Below are 17413 nucleotides of genomic sequence, written 5' to 3' on the forward strand. Positions count from 1 at the left end.
GAGCAGCATTTTACAGAAATAAAATAAAACTGAATGAAAAAGGAACCTCACAATTTTTTACAGCTGCTAGGATAGCAATTGAGCTGACATGGCCAGCTTGCCATTCAGCCCTACCAGTTTCATTAAAGTATAACGAGGGGACAGCGTGGAATCTGAGGCAACATGATGAAATGGAGAAAGGATTGGCTTTTTGTGGTTGTTTTCATCAATCCTTTGCCAGTATTTTATCCCCTAGGTAACTCTCTAAGAAGTCACCTGGGGATCATCTAATTTCAAGATTGACTGAGCCATGAAGGGCGGGAGAAAGGGTGCTGGAAAGTGTGGCTGGGTGAGGAGTGAGTGTGCAGCTTGGCTGGTCTTAGTCTTGGTTTACCCTGCTGTCCGCTCCTGGGAACACCTCTCTTCTCCCTCACCCTGCCTTCTTGGTTAACTACATTCCCTTGCTACCAATTCCAGGCTCTCCAACCTTCCAACTAAAAACTAATAGAAGGATTGAAGCTTTAGAGGGCAGGTGAGGGGCAGAGAACAACTGACACAGAGAACAAGGTGGGGGAGGCAGTATCTTTTATTGAACGACCAACTTCCATTGGTGAGAGATGTAAGCTTTTGAGCTTACTCAGAGCCTCTCTTCAGAACCTGAAAGCTTGTCTTTCTCTCTCTCTCACCAACAGGAGTTGATCCAATTACCTCACCCACTTTGTTTCTAATATCCTGCGGGCAACATGGCTACAACAACACTGCATACAACAATAGAGCAAAAAGTGACTCCATGCAGGGAGGAGAGGCTAGCAACGTGGGAGAAGTGGGCAAGAAGCATAAGAAGGCAGTGGAGGGTTGTGTCTTCCAGAGCTCATAGGGCAGAGTGTCAGAGTGTTGCCCGCTCTTGGGGTTGGTGATATAGGTGTTAGGGGAAAGCTAACGAGGTAGTGGGTTGTTTTGATTGGGGGGAAGAGCTAGGCTACCGATGTGGGAGGGCTTGATTTGGTTGGTGAGGAGGAACCAGGAGTGAGGAGAGAGGGATGAAGTTCATGTTGAGGGGAGGGAGAGCATAAAAGGTCCTCAGGGTGAGCATGATCTCTCTCTTCTCCACTGCAAATTGTTGAGAGTGGCTGTACACATCCTAAGGGCCACATACTAAATCTGAGCCTAAATCTAGATAGTAAAAATACCCTGCACCAGTATAATGCTGGGATATCCTGCATTAACATTTGGCTTATTTCTTTGTATTAAAATCCTATCAAGCAAAGGTCATTGGTCCTTTATTACAGAGGTTTACTTTGTGTAGACACTGAGCTCATAGATGTCCTATAGCAAAGAATATGTTTCATTTCAGCAGCACGTACTGCCCCACTCATAAAGCAATGGTACTCCAGCCATTTAACCCCCTCACGATCCAGGAGACAGGCTGAGAAGGAGCATGGGAGGCTGAATCTAGATGCCCCTCTGCTTCAGGCAATAAACCTTCCACTCCACAAGTGCAGGTTCTATCGGACCATCTGTTTCATTTCTTCATTCACTTATAACAGCAGATAAGGTCCCTAGACTGACTCTCCAGTGATGAGCACTGTATATAAAAAAAACACAAAGCACCCACGTGGATTTTCCTTTAACCAAACGTATAACTTTTGTTAAACACAAAAAGAGAATTTCCAAGGGGTTTAGAGATCCATTGCCCATTCCAGTCAATGAGAGCTTTTGTATTAACTAGAATAGGCATTAGATTAGACACCAATATTGTTCATTTAACCAGTTTCCAAAAGCTGCTTGCTCCGTCTGCTGAGAAGTAGTTTGCATACACTCTCTCTGTACCAGGTTTGCATTTGGCCTTCTGACCCCATGTTCAGGCAGAACAGTTTAAATTAAGTCTGAAAGAAGCCTATTTAGCAGTACCCATCTCTTATTTTTAAGGAAATATTGCAATATTTCAATCAGGGATTATTAATTTTTTATTAATAGTGTAAAGCATTCCTCTCCAGCGCATAGCTCTCAGATCATCACACTGTTACACTGCTAATATTTTAACAAGGGGCTTCACAGATATTTCCCCCCTTAACCTGTGAAGAATCTCCAGTAACTGGGGGTCCCTGCAGAGACAAGGCATCTGAGATGGGGAAAATCTACTTTGTTTTCCCATTGAAAGAGAGACTTTTCCACAACCCAGGATGGAGGCAACACCAAATTATATTATGTGCATTTTCCTGCAAATACAGTATTTATATTTTTTGTTTCATAAAGAAAAATTGCAAAGTACTTTGCTTGTAATATACTACAGTATTCAGTTTGTGTAATGTGAAATATTGAGGTATGTTTGTGAGAGAGACTTAAAAAGAGACTGTGTAGACCTTGTTAAAATGGAGAATAGTACTCTCCTCAGAAGCTTGGGTGCATTGCTGCTGTCTTGCCAACTCTTGCAATTTTATCATCAGTCTTTTGAAACTTCTTAGTTTATTTAAAGCCCCAACTCCTGGAGTCATGTGAATATGTGAGAATCTCAGCTTTTTTTTTTTTAAGTTAGTTTCAAGGCCTCATGGTTGCAGAGAAAAGCTTAAAAAGGGGACCCAAGTGTATACCAAAAGCTCAAAAACCAGAAGACAAATAAAACCCCCCAAAATGTATTGTTTTAATAAAATCTCGTGATTTGATTTTTAAGCCAGTCTCATGATTTTGGGGGGCCTGACTCATGATTTTTGAACATTTGGTACTGGCAATACTGCAAATGCATACACTTTGCTCTCCAGAAGTATATTTCTGACCCTCAGTACCCCCTGGCAAGGATTTAGCAGTATCCAGACTAGGGGTAACTCCAATCAGAGGCCAAGAGATCGATACAACCTGCCATTCAGTTTTGTAGTGAGACTTTAACAAGGAGCTCTGAGGATCTTCCTCCACATATAAAACCAGTTATAGATTTTTGTTCACAGTCATGTGTATTTATGTGCTAGTTGTGCGATACACAAGTGTTTAATACATTTGGTTCTCATGGGCTGCTTGAGTTTCTAGTCTTTTTCATTTCCTACTGCATTTTAAGTGCAAATAGACTAGCGTTGTGACTGATGAAAACACATCTATTAAAGATGGGCAGGTATCTCACAACACTGGGAGTGTGTGAAGGGTAAACCTTGGCTGTGTTTTAGGAATGCTGGAGATTGGGATATTCAGTTTACTGGGATCATCCAGAAAAGCTCTTTGAATAACAAACCTTAAGTGGTTTGTAAATTTTTAGTATTTTTCAACTTTTTGAATAGATGTGTCAGCACCTGCTAGGCAAACAGAGCTAAAAAACCCCAAAACACTTTAAAGAGCTGTGTGTGTATAGATATGTAAGTCATGGATTTGCATAGCCTTTCATCTGACATGCCAGAGAGTGACATGCCACGTCATGAATCAGTCACATCGTGTTACACGACTTCAAGCTAACATGAGACAATAAGAATTACATAGTGACAGACAGACCCAACATGACATATCCATAGGAAAACTTCAAGTTGTGTTTAAACAGTGCTTTTTTCCTCCTCCCCTGAATGCTAAAGAGAAAAATATGAAGTAATGTAAAAGAAAGGGAAATAGTGTGGTGATACTATCACAAAAGCAATTTTAATTGTGTACAAGTGGGAGAAAATGTGTTTCTATCATGAGACTGCTGAGTATTTTAGTTATTTCAGGTTCTAATAAATATCTCCCCTTCTACAAGTAATGTTCTCAGAGCTCTAGTCATCCCAAGTTAGTGTTTACCTCATCTTTAGTCAGGTTAAGAGCTATATAAACAGTAGCTTATGGCTGCACGTTAATACATTTTGAACTTTGGCATGGGCTGTCTTAGTGAAAACATAAAACTTTCTGGTCCAATACAGGCTGCATTAACTCTCTGCCAAGTCTGGGAGTGGGAAATAATCCCTTTGGCCCTGCCTCTGGTCCTCTCCTCACCCTCCTGCCCCAACACAACTCCTCTAAAGTTCTGTGTTCTCGTACCCACTGGTGACACACACACCCATCCACCTGCCCACAAGAAAATGGAGGGCCGAGTGTGGAGCGATCCCTCCCAAGAGTCTAATGTTGGCTATATCATCCTGCCCATGAAGCTATGTTTTATGATATTATATTAGGACCAGCTGCCATTGTTACCCGAGTGATCTGGTCTTGCAAACTCTTCCTCATGTGGGTAGTCTTATTTCATGGGATTAGTCACATGAATAAGGGTTACATGATTTGGCTGTTGACGGCTATTTAAAATAAAAAGCCAGCAACTTATACTCAGTGGTGATTTAACTAATCTTCATTTTCTTATTTAACATCAAGGTGCAGTTGGACTGTGCTTGCAATGTACTACTCGTAAAAGGGAAATTTGACATGCATTCACATTTGGCTGGACGATGGGTCTGCCTCATCTTGTCAGGTGCCATTACATTTGTGATACCCAAGGTCAAAATGTCACATGACCTTTTGCCCATCTTACTACGGTGCTGAAGCCTGGATTTACAGTTTTAAACTCAACAGCCCCATATACATTATTATTGTTGTTGTGTTGTTGTTATTTATTTGTATTACCATAGCCCCTAGGAGCTCCAGTTACAGACCGGAACCCCATTTGTGCTAGATGCTGTACAAACACAGAACAAAAAGACAGTCCCTTACCTGAAGAGCTTGCAGTCTAAACAGACAAGACTGACAGGGTGGAGGGAAGAGTGGAAAAACACAAGCAGAATGAATGATGTGATGATAGCAAACATCATGTTCATTCCAGAATATTGTATATATGTATTTATGATGAGTTTAGTTAGGAGGGGATAAGCTAAAGGGAAGGGAGAGGGGACATTGAAAGGAAGGGATTGAGGGGGACAGAGATGTGGAGAAGAGAGTGAGAAGAGTGATGCTGAGGTGAAGAGACTATCAGGGAAGGGGGATGCTTGGAGCCAACAGCCAATTCAGCACACGGCAGAGAAAGTCCTGTCAAAACTGTAGCAAGCTCTCCAAAGGACCGAAGGTCTCTGCTTTGGCTTCTGCCCCTGCTGACTTGAGTCTCTGGCAGGCTCCCTCATTACAGTTTCTCCCAAGCCCACATGGGGAGGGAAATGGGAGACACCATCTGGATCCTAGTGCCCGTAGAGTGTGTGACATCTCCTCTCCATGGTTCTGGATCCGAGGGGATACTGGTGGGGAGGAGGCAGGGGCATGAGGATGAAATGTTCTATACAAGATGAATCCTGTGTGAGAAATAAGCACAAACATTTAGGGGACGATAGAGGCAAAATGCCAAATAGATGCCTAGACTTATGGGTTAATTTTAAAAATATAAATGGATCTCAAACACATGGATAATTTCAAAATTGTGCTTAGAAGAGCAGGAGTTTTATTAAAATTAGCCCTTTACTTTCAGTTGCCTGCAGTATGTATCACTTCCTCATCCTGTGCTCTTGTTAAACAATGTTGTGATTCATCCTCAGATGACTGCATGTCAGTGTTGGATGAAATGATTCCTATTGTAGTCACAGTACGTAGTTTGTGAAATCCATTTGTAAACTGTTATGGGCTTATACAGGAGCAAAGCTGCTGTATAAACATAAGTCATTATAATTGAAATGAGTAAATCACCTGATGCTTACAATATATCTAAGTATCTTCTTTTGATCATAATTAATTAGCAGCGTACATCTTTTGAGTCAACACTCAAGGATTTGTGCCCAGAGTAAGTCACAAAACATAGCATCTTAAATATAGTGAGTGGGGAAAAATACGTTTTTTCTTCAGGGTGTTATATAAAAGTAGCCCATAGAAGGCCCTGTACATAAATAGTAAGTCAACCCCCTGGAATTTTTTTAAAGGCATCAATTTTCCCTCCTGGATACTGCTGTGAAGACAAAGAATCATTAGACATCTGTAGACATCAGCTATAAAACATCAAGAAATAGCTTGTGGGTAACCTTTGACACAACTGAACTTACTTGAAATGAGCTAGGGCTGGATTCATTGCCTTTGGTCAAGCCAGTAGGTGGACTAAAGGTCTCTCTTATCCTTCTTTCCATATCTTACGTTATTAGCTTCTGGGAGGTGAATGTGTTCTGGATGAGTGATGGGAATGTGTTTGGATGTGTTCTTAAATAGACATTTGTTGTATGTCTGAAAAGAATAGGCCATCTTAACAGTGTGATGTTGGGGCTATTTGAAGTATATTTTTTTAAAGCAGTTGCCTTCTTTCAGCCTTTCAAAAACCCATTTTAAACTGATGGTTTCAGCTCAAGGAATAGTATGGGATTATTTGTGTATGGACGCGCACATATTTGATATAATTAATAGAGAGATAGAATACAAAAATCTCCATAATTTGACCTAGGAAGATCTTGTAGGTCTCATGATTTGATTTCAAATTCATCTCTATAATTCGCTGAACTCCTGGAGTGAATTGTAGCACGTTCCTACAATGTAACACACATGCTGATACATAGTTGCTCATTTTAGTTTCAAAGGGCCTGATCCTGAGAGGTTCCGAGCATCAGCATCAATGGGAGCTGCAAGAGCTCAGACCAGATCTTCTGAGTCCCCATCCAGTGCCTTTACCACTAGACCATTATTTCTTTTCCCTCAAATTTGTCTTTCTGAAGCCCTAGGTCCCTCTGCCAGAGGGCTGTTTCCCTTAGTAGAGTAGGTTCTAAGAAGCAGCCTATGCCCCAGTGAGTCACTAGAAATTAAGCAATGTCTCCTGTATGGTTCCAACACCTGATAACAGAGTAGGAAGACAGGGAAGTCCTGGTCCCTGTTATAGGAATATTGCAAATTAGTTATGCCCAAAATGTAGGAAAAGGGGTGAGGGCATTAAAACAGAAATAAACATGATTTCATTTTGTTAAATGTAATTGAAAATAGAATTTGAGTTGGTTTGAAACATTCCCCTGAAGTATTGCACATCTCCTCCATGCCCCCCAAAATTGTGGAAATGCATGTGATATAGCAAGTGACGTGAAACTGATTAGATTCAGTATCAAATGGAGTGAAATGCAAAATCTAAATAAGCAGTATAAATGGTGAGAAATAAAATCACTTCTGTTTTAGTGATCGTAGAGGGTGCTAGTAACACAGGTGAGCATATTTTATTTTTTACTATCTGAGTTTTGTGTTCACAGTTTATATTTTAAAAACAATTGAGTTTCACAATTAAATTGTCAACCAGTTCATTCCTACAGTAGGAAAACATATTTAGACAGTCTTTTCATACAGTTGTACATATCTATAAATAAAAACACCACATCTGTATCTATGCATAGCACACTCGGTGTACTGTATACATAGCTGCCTGTATGTTGATGTAAAATCTATCTAGCCTATATAGACAGATACAAAGTCAGAGGGAACACAAGTGCTTTTTTAAAAGGAATTTTTTAGTCCACTGTGGGTTGTACAGGCTGTTTGAATTTTTTTTCTTTAAAGCTCTTTTTGACATGTTTCTTCTAAAGTTTTCAACAGCTGTTTTTCTGAATTCTGGGTTCCATGCAGCACTTTTGCCTCTCTTGTATGACCACAGCAGGATGAAGGGTTTGTTGCTAATTTGTTTTGATATGGTGTGCTTTGGTCTGTCGTCTTTTTTTAAATTAATTCCTTTTGTAGGTGTGGGGTTGAGGTGGTGGTGTGCTCCCAGCATACGTGTCATCTACAGCAAAGAGAGGAGGTGGTAGACTTTGATCAGTATGGCTTCTGTTTTCTTGTTGTTCATTTAAAATGTACCAGTTTATAATTCAATTTGGCTTTGTGGGTTCTTGTTTTATTTCTTTGCAGGTCCTTCCTTTTCTTTTGAGGTTTCGTCTTATCTAGTTCATCGCTATTGATTTTGCCTAGTAGTTCCTGAACATTATTAACCAGAGGGAGGTAGTAGCCACTGAGTTCAATTTAGGCAGGAAACCAAATCCAGTATTAAGTCTATCTCCTTTTTATAAACATGCTTTATACAGATAGAGAATATACGTTAGTAAGAATAGGACACTGAAAGTCAGGGCTCCCAGGTTCTGTATCTGTAATAGTTATAGTAAGGATTAAAAAAAAATAACCTAAGTGTTTGGGAAGAGATATAAACACTCATGTTTCAGGGCATAAACCAATCTCTACTTAATGGGAGTTGGGAGGTATATTCCCTAGAGACAGATTTTCCCATAACTACCTACTGTTTTTTGCACCTTCCTCTGAAGAAGCTGGTACTGGCCACTTTTGGGAAAAGGATACTGAACTAAATGAACCACTGGTCCAGGGATCGGCAACCTTTGGCATGCAGCTTACCAGGGTAAGCGCCCTGGTGGGCTGGACTGGTTTGTTTACCTGCCGCGTCCGCAGATTTGGCCGATCGCGGCTCCCACTGGCTGCGGTTCTCTGCTCCAGGCCAATGGGGGCGGCGGGAAGCGGCGGCCAGCACATCCCTCGGCCCACGCCGCTTCCCTCAGCCCCCATTGGCCTGGAGCAGCGAACCACGGCCAGTGGGAGCCGCGATCGGCCGAACTTGCGGATGCGGCAGGTAAACAAACCAGCCCGGCCCACCAGGGTGCTTACCCTGGTAAGCGAGCCTCGTGCCAAAGGTTGCTGATCCCTGCGCTGGTCCAGTCCAGTCCGGCAGTCTCTTTGTTCTCAGTCCTGCCTCTGCTACTTACTTGCTGTATGAGATTAGGCAAGTCACTTAACCATGCTGTGCCTCAGCCACTCCCGTTATAAAATGAGGATAATGATGTTGAGGTGTTGTGAACTTTAAATTTACAAATACTTGCGAAGAGATTTGTTGAAAAATATTTTTCTTGTCCTCTCTGCCACATATTTCAGCAGGGCTGTTTGGAAGAAATAGTCCTTTTAGGGGAATTCCGCCCTCTAATTTTGTGATCCTCTGTCATGATTTTTACCTTGTATGAAATATTGTGTATTGTTAAAAGCCTGAAAAATTGGTTCTTAGCTTCTCCTGAATATTTGTAGTATCTGCGTTGATGCCTGTTGATCCTGATCTGTGCCTAAGACACTTGTTTAGCAGCTAACCTGAGCCTGTTTAGAGAGGAACTTCATTAATAACATTACACAAAGTCAGAGCAATATTGGTGTGGGAAATGTAGTTGAACAATGCTTTAATTATTAGGAATTAAAAGTTATTGAGAGGACCCAATTGTGGCACAAAGTGTAGATGAGCCCCCACCAGGAACTAAATCTCACTTCCTTGGCTCATGTTGCATCTATACCCCCATATTAGCTGTTTCTCAGTATGGGCCAAACCCACAGAACTTACTTAGGGAAAAACTCTCATTGAAATGTGTGGAAGATTTTCCTAAGTAGTGAGACTGCAGGATTGGGCTCATGTTAATTTATCAGATTAAATTTTCACTTATGAAGTGTTGATGGATGGGAATTGACATGTTCATAGTCAGGCACAAGCAAATGTTAAAGGACATTGTGCTTGTAATTCTGCCCAGTGCTGTACTGAACACTTACCTGCAATCTTCTCAGAAGCGTGGCTGCTAGCAACCATCGCTCCTGCTATTTCAATCAAACAGGAAAACAGTTGCCTAAACAGCAGTATATTGACAATCAAATATAATATCTATATTGAGGATGGCTATTAAATTCAAGGTTTGAAGTTTGGGTTGGTTAGAATAAGCATCCACAAGTCCAGATGTTTATCTGAAGATTATTCTGTGTAAAACTCTTGAGTGAGAAAAAATGACCTAAAACTCTCACAAGAACAGGCTTCTTTGCACACTTCCTGGTACTTGTGCTTGCAGCTCACCTGGAGATGTCACAAGGACAGCCATTTTGGTGTTCTGAGGGTATTTCCAGACGCGGACAGAAGCTGAAGTGTGTTTCAGGGATGCATTTCTGAGCATTTCAGAACCTTATAAAAGCTTCAGTTTTTTTTAACCATTAACAAAAAGTTGTTATTTCACACATACCGGCTTACTCATTACTAACTTTTATGCACCTCTGTGTGGTGTTAGCACAACAGTGCCTCCAGCTTTGGGAACTCCCAGAGGGCAGATCCTAACACAGGACTCACATTGCTGATAAGATTTTTAGAGCCCATTTCCAGAGTAGTATTGAATCCCCTCGAGAGTCTTGACCAATTTATACAATGCAGTTAATGGGATCAAAACCAGATTGTGCTCTGGGGATCTTCTTGGGCATGAACGGGAGAAGAATTCATCTACTTTCCTCCACTGCCACTACCTTCAGGCTGTATTGGGCCTGGAATAACCCTCATTGCTCATGGGTCCATCCCCCATTCCTTGAGGGGGCTGATTGGTGGACCTGAGTAGTTGTGGACTCACCCTCACTTTTCCCCCAGCCTGCCCTTCCTCTATAACTGTGTGCTGTGGTTCAGAGGGCCTCCATGAAGCAGAGTTTTGAGGCATCCTACACTGCCCTCGACACCCAAGCACACTGATGATACTATAGTCTGGTCCCTCCATGTTTGTGGATGGTAGAGAGCAGGGTTGGCCTTCAAGCCACTAGACAAGCCCCGCTCATTCTCCCCGTCTGTTTAGGAATTATATGTAGAACATGTGGAAATCAGGATATCAAATACAAACAGAAAACAACAAAGCTGCTCTTTGTCACAGCAAAATAGCATATGGAATAGACAAGAGAAAAGCTGAGGGTTTCCAGGTAGTCAAACAAAGAATTCCTAGAGCTGCTTAATAAATTGGCCAGGAATCTGCAGGCTTAAAATCATCATCCCATCGCAAAGCGGAAGAGAGGACAAAGGGCCTGATTTAGCTCCCAATGAAATCCCTGACCAAATGCTCACGGACTTCAAAAGGACCAAGATCTGGCTCAAAGAAGGGAAAAGTCTGAATATAAATAAACCCACAGCCCGCCAAACCCCAACTGTAGGAACAGTCATAAAGTTAGGCCTCAGTTATGCTGTTTAGGCAATCAAACATTGAGAGGAGCATTGCCCCAGGGAAGCTCCAGGAGGAGTATGACTTGAATTGGTAGAATTCAACCTGAGCCTCCCTGGCATACAGGGGAGTCACGCTCATTGCTCCACCCATCAAAGGGCACCTCATGCTAACCCTGCCATGCAGCCAGCGCTTTCCCCAATGCATAGAGATGGTCTTGGCTCCCTCTTCTCCCTGCACTCTTTGCAGTGTCCTGCTCCCTAGGCGATGCAGGAAGATGGGTGAGTCTTCTTGTGCCTTCACCTCCTCCCTACACAGCTACAGAGCACAATTTGTCGCTTAATGCGAGACTGCATTCTTCGGGGGAGGGGGTGTCTGAGTGCACTGATCCGCACTGTGCTTGTTCTGCCTTATCTTAGGCAGGGAGCAGAGATTGGTGTGTTCTGGCCTGGCCTGGCCTGGGAAAGATGCAGCCAATAGTCCTTTCTCCCAGATACCACATGGGCCAAAGTGAAAGTCTGTTGTACCCCAGAAAGAGGATTAGCGCTGAAAGGGAAAACACTGTGTGAGGGGATGAGTGCCCAAAGAATAAACCTCCCTGGGAGCCCCCAAAATCCCAAAGCTAGTCTTGGAAAAGAGGAGCCAAAACTTACCAGTTAACATAGAATTTAGTAGAATGTGTAATTCCAGTGTCCTGTTCATTCGGGATTAGTTACGTGATTTCAGCTAGTTGTGTACACAGAACCTCCACAGGGCCTTGTGACTGAGCTCCCACCAAGGCTACTCCCGATGCTAGGACAAAATCTTGCTTAAGCTTGTGCCCTCCTTACTGAAGCTCCCCCATCAACAGAAATGGAAACTGTGCATGAGCGTGTCAGGAAAAGAACATATTCCCCTGTGTGTACATCACCATCTTGGATGACTGCTAATCATGGAACTGCTGTCCTAAAAGCAGTAGTGATGGGAATAACAACGTAGTGTGTTCTGTAATCCCAAAAGTAAGAAGAGCATTTGGGGAATACCAGCAGTGACTGAAACCACCAGTGTCTAGCCCTGGGAGCTACACACTAGGCAGCTGAGAATGCAATACGATAAATAAAACAGGTTTTTACACTAGTTTTAAGGGTCAGCTAAAGCCACAACCAGAAACTGTTTGCGGTGAAAATGAGAATTCAGGCTGAGATTTATCTGTAGCTGCCATACGTTAACTAGCAAAAGTCTGCGCTGTGCCACACCAGAGAGGTAGAGGACAGCCTTATTCCAATATTTCCCTTGGATCTGCTTTTCAGTGCCTTTCCATCTGCTTCTTGATCTACTCTGGTCAATGCCCAGTCTTCAGACTTTCTGTACTGCAAATGTTAACTCAGATGTACAATAAGATTTAGTAATTTTAGTGCATCCAAAGAATAATTCTCCACATCTAAGATTTTAAAAAATCTGCTCTGTTTTTATCATCATATTATGACCCAGAGGGCGGTCTCTGTCTTCCTCCCGGTCTTGTTGCGTCTCTGTGTAGATACATAAATTTCCACTTCTAGAGGAAGGGATGCATTATTCTTAATCAAAACTTGGAAATGTGGCAGGAGGAGGTGCAGCTGCAGATGAACGTTATCTAATTCAGCCATCCTGTCGTTTGAACATCCTTACTTAATTTAATACAATTATTTAATCAGTGAGGATAATATCAGCAGTATGATTCATTTATACAACATGTTTCACAACTGCCTTTACCTCTCTTCTTCTTCTTCTTATCACCACTGATAATTTCATGAGTGACTATGGAAAAAGAAAAAGAACTGCCAGTATCGTTCTGTGTGGGGACAGCTGTACTCTTCGGGGGACAATGATATTGGGGATTTTATTTCTGTGTGTGTAGTTGCACCCCGGTTGCTGATATATATTTACTGGTTAAACATTTCTGGATAAGCTCATGACTGGATGACTAGGCCAGTGACTGGGTGTATTGTTCAATGTGCAACAATAGCAACATTGTCTTCTGCCCAGACGCACCAGTAAATGCTCCATATTTTGCATTTTTGTTGAAATGAAGATCTCCATGAAAGAGGGTGGGGGAAGTGGGGCCATGGCTTTGTTTCTGGAGAGATGGGGGATGCATTCTTTGAGAAACCCCCTTTCTGGCTCTGTGTTCCTAACTCGTTTGGCTGTAATTTGTACCGTCAAGGTCATTTAGATAGGCAGCAATATGTGGTGAATGTGTTCCCAGAGGTTATGAAAAGCCTCTTTAGTAGAACACACTAGGCTGTGCTTATGCCAGGTCATTTGAGCACATTTGTATTGCTAGTCAGATGATGCACAGTGTAGTTCATGATTTTGTAATAAACTGCGCAACCTGGACCTTCAGTTTGTTCTGTTGAAGGATGAAGTGCTTGGGCTTATACTACAAAACAATGTTTCAATAACTGAATTTTAATAGTAAACTAATATATAAAATATGTGAAAAGAAGCTAGATTATTAAAATCCAAATGGATGTACCTGATTTTTTTATTTTTTTTATTTTCCCTCTCTGAGACTGGTCCATTCAGCTGGGTCAGCCCTCATTCATTCAGTTCCCACCATATGAAGTGACATGATTTTTTATTAACTCAGACAGAGGGACTCTGGGTAGGGTATTGCAGTCTCTGCTAAAATTCCTACACGGGCAAAAATCCCGTTGGCTTCATGGGGTTTTTGCTTGAGTAAGTACTAAGTAGAGACCTCAGGATCTGGCCCATAGAGACATTAAAGAAAACATAATTTCAATCAGTTATTTGGTGGGACAATATTAGTGACTTGGGAGTCAGAATTCTAGGGTTTACTCCTGGCTCTGCCACAGCATGACCTTGGGAAAATCACTTAGTCTCTGTCTGCCTCATTTTCCCTATCTGTATTAATAACACTGTATTTAGCACGTTACATTTACGAAAAACAATACAAACATCTATAAAATGGGTGCAATACATACCTAGCCCATCCAGGAGTGTTTTGGCTTGTTTATATTTATGTTTATAAGACACTTAGAAATCCTCAGATATAAGGCTTTGTTTTACATGATACATGATACTTCAGTGAGAAAGCTTAAAGCTCTACAAATCCAGGTGATTCCAAGATATAAAATTCAGATCTTGGGTCTTGAATTCTCTGATCTCCCCACATCTCCTCTACCCCTTCCTCCTCCTCCCTACCCCCTAATCCCATACCCCCTCTCCCCCCCCTCCCAAAAAAAAAAAAAAAAAAAAAAGAGTTCAGGAGGATTCAGATCTGGAGTTTTGTTTTTGTCCATTATAGGACTAGGAACCAGCTGTAAAAACTTAGATCAGATCTAGGATCTGACCTCCCCATAGTCCCAAAGTTAATGAGGTTTTGGGTCTATCTCTGGTATAGTTTATGATGATCTTTCAACAAAGGAAAGCAGATCACTAAGGCTGTTGGAAAGAATGCTGTGCTGATATTATCATGGCATAAGGGACTGAAATCTCCATTACAATGCATTGGTTCTGCTGCATATACTTCTTTTTAGCAGCCTTAGGGGTATGTTTTTGCTTCTGCTTTGCTCTCCACATTTATTTCTTAATTTTTTGTTTTGTTTTGTTAGCCAAATATGCCACTTTTTAAAGGAAACATTTCCTAACCTTTAATCGAGATCATATTTCACTTTCATCACATCTGTGTTTATATTATTACAAGACTTTTAGGTCTTAATGTCTTCTGTTTTAAGCATTAATCGTTTGGGCTGATTATATAAATAAATGTTTGACTTTGTTAACTCTTCAGGAAAAAAAATTGGCCTGTTCTTATCATTGGTATCTTAGAATAACTCTGCATATGTGGGGGGGGGGGGGGGGGGGGGGGGGGGGGGAGGAGGCAGGGACCAGTGAATGTTGGATTTCCTCTAATAAAAGTAAGTGTGGAAAGTAACGTTAGACTCTGTGATCCACCTAAAAAAATCTCTGTCCCCCTTAAAGGCACTGTCTACCTGGACTGATCATGGTGGATCTGATTTTTATTTACACTAGGGCCTTTTACACTGCCAGAGTGGTGTAAAGGGCCCTTTGTATAAATGAAAATCAGGCCTGCTAGACTTTAAGATGGCAACACACTAGCTGCAACTGTATTGGTTATAAATAATGGTAAGAAGGCAAAATGCCAAATTCTCCTCTCAGTTACACAGGTGTAAATCAATAATGAAGTAAATGCAGCTCTTCCCAATTTAAACTGGGAAAGTTGAGAATAGAATCTCTGGTCCAGAGAATTTAAACGTATATCTGCAAGTAAGGAAAGGATAAAGTGTTCCATCACATATTGAGCAAAGGTTCTATTGTTGATCTTCATGTTCGAAACAATTGTGCATTATAACCAAATCCCAAAACATTTTTTATACCAGATCCTAAGGATCTGACTCAGAACTTTTAAACTCTCAGACCAGATTTTAAATGGCATTTCAGTCCAAATGTGGGTTTGATAGGGCCTTTTGAAATAAGAGAGGTAAAATATTATAAACTCTGAACGGTAAAGTAACATCATGTTGTAAATACGTGTAATAGCTCAGAATAGTCCACTCATTCTCCTGTATAAGAAGCAAGCTTGTGTGACCTCCAATTAATTTACCATTAGCCTGAACACACAATGAAAGTGAATGAAGGGGCAATTTGGAATGACATTTATCAGCTCTGGAACTGTCGACTTCTATTATTTCCACAAGGCCTTACACTTCTTGGCTCCAGAGAAAGCTGTGCTGATTTGAATGAAGAAGAGCATTCTTAGCACCACGAATAGTTACAGCACAGACATCTCCATGGCGGGGTAACTCAGACAGAAAGACTGCCACCTCCATTTCCAACTTGCATTAAATGAGACATAAAAAAAAATTGCTTAGTGAGCTAACTGAAAGCCTTGCACTTCACACCGGAAAAAAAAGGGAGCGGGAGAGGATGGGAGTGAGGGAGGCAGGGAAAAGAGAGAGAGAAGAAAAGAAGGAAAGGAAGTGAAGCTCAGTGGGACTGGATAGCCCAAAGATTCATTATAAAGGGAGAGGGTATGGAGCCCTCACCTCTAAAATGTAGGTTTGAATCTAGCCTAAGTCTTTATGGTCAGTGAAAGCCATTCCCATCTGATGACTGTTTGGTGGCCTATATGAAGTGAGGTGGTGGTCTCAGTCAGGTTTCCAGTGGACAGACATTTCTTCGCAGAGCTCATCACCATATCTGGAACTAATCAACCCCTTTTTTGGCACTTATAATAGAGGTCAAGAATTGAATGCACATGGAAACTGACCTCTCTGGAAGGGAGCTGATAAAAGTTGGTGGGGAAGTTTGCATTGCTTCTGGTGATCTGTGCTAAATAGAGGACTTTGGTCTCCAGGGATATTAGTCTGGCACATTTCATGAAAATGGGATTTAGGCTCTTAAATCACTTTGGCACTTTTGAAAATTTTGCCTGCTGATTTTTATTCTTTATTCTTTATTTATATTCACAGGAAGTATCTAGGAGAACTTAACTATCACTTTAAAGATGACATTTTTGTCCTTTATTTCCCTGATCATTTTGTTTATCCTGCTTTAATTCATTTTTAACTATGATGATTACAAAAGTATAAAAGTAATCAAATACATTCAAATATAATAAAGACACTTAACTCAGAAGCTTTCCTGTCTGAGATAACTGAAAGGTGGCATAACTTTGCAGAATTACAAGTATGATGATGAAGACATTCATATTTATATAACATGTTTCCATATGCAGTATAGACCACTGGAAAATTCCTTGCTTTCTGCAGAATACTGCATTCTTTGGACCAGAATTAGTATTACAGTAGTTTCAGATACTCCAACTGTAACAGGGAAAAATTCCAGTGGAGTTTGCTCTCCATTTACCAAATCCTACATTATGGGCCTGATTCTGATCTCACATTGGTGTCAGTCGTGAGTAATTTCATAGGAGCAAATGGACTTTCTGGAATGTAAAATTTATGAAGGGAAACCAGAATCAACCCTATTATATCTGTAATAGAGCTCATGCAAAAATATTACTTCCATCACTTAAAGGATAGGCTTCTTAATTCACAAGTTGCAGAGGAAAGTTTAGCTCTGCAAGGACATCTTTATCACATCTTGCTTTGGCATGATATGATAGTAGCAGACACATAAGTTGCAGATAAGTATGTGGCAGAATGGTCCAAACACATAGATACCATTTCTGGATATTAAAAAGTAATTTTTTTTAAAGGGTTTACTATTGTATCTCTTTTACAGGGACAGAAAGGGGCTTCTCTGATCCTTCTTTTGCTTTTCGTTAGAGTTAAACCGAAACATGTGACTAATGTATTGTTCAGCATTGTTTATTGCTCTCTCTCTCTCTCTCTCTCTCTCTCTCTCTCTCTCTCTCTCTGTGTGTGTGTGTGTGTGTGTGTGTGTGTGTGTGTGTGTGTGTGTGTGTGTGTGAACAAAGCCAACTCCTGTTGATTTCACTGTTTGTTGAACTCTCTTTATGAATTTGGCCCATGTTTTCAATGTACAGAACCATGGTAATTATTAGTGAACCGTTAAACTTTCCTATAAACATCCAA

The 17413-nt window shown here is 41.1% G+C and overlaps 1 protein-coding gene across 9 annotated transcripts in view; it reads left to right on the forward strand.

Moving 5' to 3' along the window:
• SOX5 (SRY-box transcription factor 5) overlaps nt 1–17413 on the forward strand; it is an 822966-nt gene that overhangs the window by 761654 nt on the left and 43899 nt on the right. The window lies entirely within an intron of this gene.

This window comes from Malaclemys terrapin, chromosome 1 (genome assembly GCF_027887155.1).
Source record: "Malaclemys terrapin pileata isolate rMalTer1 chromosome 1, rMalTer1.hap1, whole genome shotgun sequence".
Taxonomy (NCBI): Eukaryota; Metazoa; Chordata; order Testudines; family Emydidae; genus Malaclemys; species Malaclemys terrapin.